The sequence below is a fragment of the Drosophila sechellia genome, chromosome X (assembly GCF_004382195.2).
Source record: "Drosophila sechellia strain sech25 chromosome X, ASM438219v1, whole genome shotgun sequence".
NCBI lineage: Eukaryota > Metazoa > Arthropoda > Insecta > Diptera > Drosophilidae > Drosophila > Drosophila sechellia.
Genome location: NC_045954.1, coordinates 13,161,504 through 13,169,104, shown reverse-complemented (window position 1 = coordinate 13,169,104; position 7,601 = coordinate 13,161,504). Strand labels below are relative to the sequence as shown.

General features: G+C 50.1%; 3 pseudogenes; all 3 read left to right on the top strand.

Annotated features, from left to right (window-relative positions):
• The first annotated feature begins 1,371 nt into the window (after positions 1 to 1,371).
• LOC6618603 lies at positions 1,372 to 3,115 on the top strand (annotated as a pseudogene).
• Positions 3,116 to 3,712: 597 nt separating this feature from the next.
• On the top strand, positions 3,713 to 5,813 carry LOC6618602 (annotated as a pseudogene).
• A 126-nt stretch (positions 5,814 to 5,939) lies between these two features.
• Positions 5,940 to 7,121, top strand: LOC6618601 (annotated as a pseudogene).
• Positions 7,122 to 7,601: the final 480 nt, after the last annotated feature.

Genomic DNA, 7,601 nt, shown 5'->3' with positions numbered 1-7,601 from the left:
CCGAGGAGGAGCAACTTCGTAATCAGGAGCAGGATCGGGAGCACCCACCGCCTGCTTGCCGCTCCGCCTGCCAGACCATTAAAGTGAGCAGGACTCGTCGAATGCGAACCAGCAGCTGGAGGAGGATGGGGAACAGCAGCTGGAGGGAGGGGAACCAGCAGCGGAGGGATGGAAGCCAGCAGTCGCTGTTTCGGTGCCCGCCGCCCTCTGGGGCAACCACCTGAGCTGGTCGATTTGACGCAGTGGAGTTAATGGCCATGTCAGCGGTCACCACAAGTTAACAACACCAACACCAACACCACCACCACCGCCGCCGCAGCCGGCTACGTGTGTTTACACCGGCGGAACAGAGGAGGTGGTCGCCAACCGGATGCCGACTACTCCTTTCTGATCACCTGCATCCGTACATCAAGGAGATGAACGGCAAGCAGAATCGAAAGTTCGACAGAAGGTCGTCGCGGCTCATCGACGATATTCTGGATAACAAGGATGTCTAATTTGTACACGGACAAAAAAACGAAGATGCTTACGTTTCAGCGATAAAGATTTTACGATTTGTAAACAAAAGATAGATTATGCGGAAATATTCTACATACCAAATGCAACATTATTTCAAAACCAACATATTCACCACTTTCAGATTTTATTTCTGGCCATCATATGCTAACTTTTAGACAATGAACTTAGTTTTAAATATTTATGCCTAAGTTAAGTGAACTACATGAACTGCAAACGGGAACTGCACCAAATTTGTTAAAGCCCCCAATGGAACAGGCATGAAATCACCAGTTATGTGATATTTTCTCTCCGTGTAGACAAGAGACCACAAGAATCGAAGAGAAACACACCCAGCTGATAGAAAACGCCAACAGTTTGCCCATTTATTAGATGTGTAGAGCGTACTTTAATTACGCTTGTCTTGTTGTTGTTGTTAAGCACAACAAACACGAAATTTTATTGTCAAATAACATTAAACTGCCGAACATTTATTTACTTCAGAACAGAAAGAATTGCCTAATATAGGCGCAATTGCTGAGATATGCGAAATTGATAAAAAAAATCAAAACGAAACTTTTGATTAATTAACATTTCCTACAAAATTATTTAATGTAAAAATTGCTAGCTATTTTTTGATTTCTAGCTACCAACCGCCTTAATCGAGTGCAATCGATAGATCCGCGACAGCTGATGCGCCGATAGTACGCGAAGCTTCGTGGCCGTTGTTGTTGTTGTCGCCGTTCGTCTGTTGTTGCACTAAAAAGGCGAAAAAAAGAAGGAAAATCACTGGCGCGGAATAACAATAACAAAATGGAATAATTGCATTACTGGGCCGTTGGCAAATCAGTTAAATGTGCCTGTAAATAGCCGATGCCAGCAAGAAAACACATGAGCCATTGGGTGAGCTATGCGTATGTGTGTGTGTGTGGGCCATGTTTTTCCCTGCATGTGTGTGTGCGTGCGTGCCTGAGGTTTTGGCTTTATTTAACTTTTTTTTTGCTGACTTTCCGAAACGAATGTGATGTAATTTTGGCTGTCTATATAAGCCAAACTCACTCGCACGTCACCGCCGCAGCATTTAACACGCTTATCGCTCAGTTTAAGTTAGTTTATTGGCCTAGAAAATTACATAAAATAAATACGCACACACACACAAGAAGAGTATTTTTCGGCGAAATAGATTTCGTTTTTTTTTTTTATTTATTGATGCTAATAGTTGCTCTTTTGCCGTGACCTTAACAGCGTGTGACGTCATCGTTTTTGCTAGCCAGGCTACGGCCACGTCTCCCACAAACAGTACGCCCACTGAGCACCATGAACGAATGCCGGAGGAACATCACAAACATCACAGCGAACAACAGCTCTTCTATGCGCAACGAGCATTAGCAAAAAGCATTTGTTTCTGGACAAGCGGAGCATGTCGGATCGTTCGGGGACTCCAAGGATTGGCAACGGGTCAGGCCATAACAAATCCAATGGAACCAACCGCGAGATCGACTGGCCATGAGGAGCGCCAGAATAAGCGTTCGCCTTCTTCACCCAAACCCTGCAAATCTACGGCGTGGAGAGTTAATCTTCTGTTTCAACGGCGGCAAGGATTGCACCGTGCTGCTCGATCTCCTCATGCGTTACCTGCGCCAGGAGAACATCTCCAGCGGCGACATTCCCATGCTGTACATCAAATCCGGCGATTCCTTTCCGGAAATCGACGAGTTCGTCGAGCGCTGCGTGCGCAACTACCGCGTCCAGCTGGTCCGTACGAGGGTACGCTCAAGGAGCGCTCACCCACATGTCGGCGGACTTGCCGCGGATCGGGCCGTCTTCGTGGGCAGCCGCAACACGGATCCCTACTGCCAGCATCTGGCGCCCATGCAGGTGAAGCTGGTTAGGAATATAATAACCAAGAGATCAGTCACATTTCAATGTTTTGTAATGAAATGCTGAGGAGTTCGTAGGTTCAAGTGCAAAGAAAAGTTTCTTCCTCAAGGGGAGTAGATTACAAAGCCAAGTTATCAAAATCATAGCCTTAGTATCAGAGTTATGCCATAGTTATCTAGAAAAGTATGTGCCCTTTGTAAATGTCACCTTGACAGTGATATTTTGGAATGTCACGGTTCCATACCGCAGATAAGAGTACTTATAAGCGCGTTCTGTGGTTCACACCTAAAACAAAACCACATGTAGCACGCCTTTCAAACGTTATGTTTTTGAAAACTTATGGAAGTTCGAAACTGCTTTTTCCTATTAGGATATGCCTAGGATTTCAATAATAATGCTAATTTCGATTTTTTTTTAGCCCACGGACAACGACTGGCCGCCGATGATGCGTCTGAATCCGCTGCTGGAGTGGAGCTACCACGACGTCTGCACTACATCCACCTGAACTCGGTGCCCTATTGCAGCCTGTACGATCGGGGCTACACCTCGATCGGCAATCGTTCGAACACAGTGCCCATCCGCAGCTCCGACGCACGATGCGAGTGCGTATGTGGTGCTAACTCCGATGCCGTCTGCTCCTGCGTTTCGGGTGGCTATCGGCCCGCCTGGGAGCTCCAGGATGCCACCATGGAGCGTGCTGGTCGCCTGCCCAGGAAGTAGGATCGATCGCAGTGCCTGTCATTGGCTTTAGTGTAATTGAATAGCTTAAACTCTAGTTAGTCACAGAACTGTATATAACTGTCTATATATATATATTAACTTGTGATCTGGATTTCGGTAAACAAACTTAATTTAGTAACATTTTTTACGACCTAAGGTATGCCGCTGAATAAATGTGGCCTCTGTTAGCAGGCCACTTAAGCAGTATTCCTAGTTTTTATGGATTATGCATTTTTTTTTTTTGCATTTGCCAATATTTAATGGTGAATTTTCTTTCTAATTTTGCATAAAAGCTGCAGCAAGCTAAAATAGCTAAAGAAACAGCACTGGCTGCAGTGCGAAATCCAGTGCTGCTGCAAGCTGGCTTTTAAAAGCTAGAAAAAGCTTAAAATGGTATGCCATAACAGCAGTGCACTGTTAAAACGCCAGCATGCAGCACTAGATGGCCAGTCAGCTGTTTTGCCAGCTGATTTCGCCGCATTTTCACAACATTACGCGATTTCTTGAACTTTTGTTGCTGTGATATTTTACGAGATTTACGTAACCAACGCGCCGATCATCAGCACGAATCACCCACGCGAGAGCAGTCACAGTAACCAGTATTCCTCGCTCCGCGATGGCGCGATCCGCACAAGAAGCTGCGCGCTCTGCGGGACTGCGGATTTGTTGGAGCGTGTGGCGCGAGCATCTCGCCCACGGTCGTCATCTTTGGAGCAATTCGAGCATTCGTGAGCTAATCGCCGAGAATGTGGCGCACACAACAGCTGGTAAGGAATTCCAGTCAAAATCCCACCGAGGAGCTGAAAAAACTGCAGCAATCTCTACAAGAACGGCGAAAGGGCTACGTGGTGGCCAAAGGTATTTGCTCCGCTGCTGGAGACGAAAATAAAGATGTCCCGCGAGGAATCGGGCATCTCTGAGCCTGAACAAGCCTCCCCAATCCGTAAATCCACACCCACGGCACAAAATCCAGCGAGTGGACGCCGCCAACTTGGATATATCGTCGATAAACGCTGCAGGAGTTCGAGGAGATACTCTCGCGCAGGAACAAAGATCGTAGTGTTAGCCTGCGCACCCCGGCAACCAAGAGCAGCCAGACCATGCCCAAACAAGCCACGCCAACCACTCCGGGTATCATTTACCCAGGACACGGAGTATTGAACAATGTGCTGCGCTTTGTGGCGGGCGCCAAGGTGGAGGAGCAGCAAGCAGATGCGCAGCCGAAGCAGAAGCCGACCAGCCGGCCATAGAAGTGCCCGAACTGAGCAAGGGGCCAAGCAGCGCAAGGTTCCCTCCTCCCGCATTGGCAGAATGGCCTCCTTTGGCGGCCTGTTCGCCGGCCTGGGCCTGGGAACCCTCAACGAGCTGACCAAGGGTGCCCTCGGCCTGGGCGGTTCGACTAGCATGCGCGAGGCGCTGCTCAGTCCGCCAATGCCGAACGCATCGTGGACACGCTGTGCAAGGTGAGAGGAGCTGCCCTAAAGATCGGACAAATCCTGAGCATACAAGATTCCAGCGTTGTGTCGCCGCAACTGGCCAAGGCGTTCGAGCGGGTGCGTCAGGCGGCGGACTATATGCCCGATTGGCAGGTCGAACGGGTGATGAACACCCAATTGGCGCCGATTGCGGCAGCGTCTCAAGAGTTTCGAGGACAAACCCTTGCGGCTGCCTCCATTGGCCGTGCATCGGGCCACCTGAGCGATGCATGGATGTGGCCATTAAGATTCAATATCCCGGTGTCGCCCAGAGCATCGAGAGCGACATTGACAATCTGGTGGGCATGCTGAAGGTGTGGGATGTCTTCCCCAGGGCTTCTTCATCGACAACGTGGTGCGCGTGGCCAAGCGCGAGTTGCAATGGGAGGTGGACTATGATCGCGAGGCGGAATACACGGAGAAGTTTCGCGAGATGATCTCACCCTATTCGAGTACTATGTCCGCGTGTGATCCGTGACCTGACCACGTCCAGCGTTCTGACCACCGAACTGGTGCCCGGCGTGCCGCTCGACAAAATGTTTCGATCTGAGGTGAGCAAATCATATTCGCACGCATATAATTACCAATGGCTTCATTGATAACTCGCTTCCAGCTACGAGCATCGCCGCCACATAGCCGCATCCGTGCTGAAGCTCTGCCTGCGCGAGCTCTTCGAGATTGAGTTGCATGCAGACGGATCCGAATTGGAGCAACTTCTGTACGATGCGCCCAGTCGCCGGCTAATGCTGATCGACTTTGGTTCGACGCGCTTCTATCGGCACGATTCATCCGCAACTATCGCCAGGTGATCATGAGCGCCGCCAGAACAATCGTCAGGGCGTACTGGAGATTCGCGCCAAATGGGCTTCCTTACCGGCTACGAGACGAAGCAAATGGAGCAGGCGCACGTGGATGCGGTTGATGATATTGGCGAGATCTTTCGCTACGACGGTGATTTCGATTTTGGCAGACAGAATACCACGGAAAGATTGCGGCCCTGGTGCCCACAATGGTGGCGCATCGATTGTGTCCGCCGCCGAGGAGATTTACTCCATTCATCGCAAGCTATCGGGCATTTTCCTGCTGTGCGCGCGTCTGAATGTGCGCATGAACTGCGTGCCCTTCTACAAGGACATCGTGCTGGGGAAGTTCAAGATTAGCGAGCACAGCTCTCCCCTCCTCCACCCACTTTTTTTTGTCCATCCAATCCCAGATGTAAACCATAAGTCGCTTAATTTGTAAATGCGATTCGCTGCAAGATTAAATATGTTAATTTCCCAACCAACGTGTTTATCCTTAACTGACTGGGGGTCAGGGTTAGTTGTCAATGGAATTGGAAAACAAGTAGGTTTTGAGCAATCCCCACCAGCTAACACACACCAACATTTCAGTTAAAAACCCCAACAATAACACACTACAAAAAATATATATATATTGTCTCTAATGCAAAAAAACATGAAGACATTTCTGAAGACCCAAACCATGAAGGAAGATCGAAGTGTTTCACCATGATTGCGTCTCAGACATCGACGGATCCGTATCCGATGGGAGCAGGAGTTGGAGGAGCAGTCGCCGGCGAATCGAGGAGATTGCCTGGCCGCAAATTAAGCGTGAGATTGGCGCCATGAATCGAACGCTGACGAGATGCAGGCCCAGTTGGCCAACGACTTTCACGAGCGCGACGGCGGCAGGCCAGATTGGAGGAGGAGCATGAGGCGCGGCGGCCAAGGGCCTGGAACCGGAGGACTCGCGCTGGATGATCATGCACGGTAGCGCGGAGCGGCCCTGCGGAACTGCAATGGAATAACCTGCGCATTCGCAGGCAGCTGGGGATCTGGTTCGCTGCTCGGAGCTGGGCAGAGCACGCATCACGGCACTGGATCGTGTGTTCCAACGGCAAACGAAGAGTGATCGCGTGTCGGCAGGATCACGAACGCGTCCTCTCCTTCCACCTGACAAGCAACTGGAGGCGGGCAAGTGCCTGCAGCGCTACGCTACGCCCGCGACCTGTACGCCAGCTGGCGCGAGCTCTTCAAGATGGGTCGCCACCTGAAGGAGGCCTACAAGAAGATACTGGAGCGCACGCATCCCGCTTGGAGTACGCGGAGGTCAAGCGGCAGGCACTCGTCGAGATGACAGTGGCCCACGAGATGTGCCTGAGCACCACGCGAAGTCTGCTGGGCCGCGTCCGGGATCTGGAGCTCGGCCTGGCACCGCTGGGCTTTTCCAGGCCATCGGTTATGTCGAGGAAGATCGGCAGCCTCGGTGCTTCTGGCGCCCAGCACGCGATAGCAATCGCGCCGAGGAGCATCCCGGCAGACCCGTCTGGGTGAAGGCCAAGGCCTGGCAGCGTCGTTCCTACCGTACCGTCAAGTTCTCCCGCGGCGAACTGCTCGAGCTGCCGGTGGTTGTGCCGCCCGAGGCGAAGACCTGGTACGGCAAAATGCTGCACATGCTGCACAATCCGCCCAAAATCTATTAGTGTTTGCCAATTGTTTAGCTAATTTAAAGTAATTATTAAACAAAAAAATTAAACGCAATTCAAAATAAGCAACAGTTATTTTATTTAAGCGCACTGTTAGCTAACATTGCTGCTTAACAGCTAGTTAGCAGCGAGCTGCACAGTCACACCGATAGCGAAAGCGCATTTCCCGCCGATCGGCCAGCCGGTCACACTGCAAACCGACGCGTTTCACTTCGCGAAGGCTGCGCGCGCGGTTTACGGTTAATTTTCAGTTGGTTTATAAACTTTACAAACGGCGTACGCTTATCGCGATCGCTTTTAATCAACAAACCGAATTAGTTGCCCAAATAACGGGAATGACACAGGAAATGTGCTGCCGGTGCTCAATTGCTAGCTAAATTGAGTGACAAAGTGCAAGTGATCGAACTGCAACGGTTAAAAAAAAAAACGGTTGTTTTCGTTTATTTTTGTTTTATAAACTAAGAAATCGTTCTGTAAATTGTTTTTATTTCAATATTGTTAGCCCGCATTTATTTTAAATGTACTTGTGCGCGCCACCTGTTTTT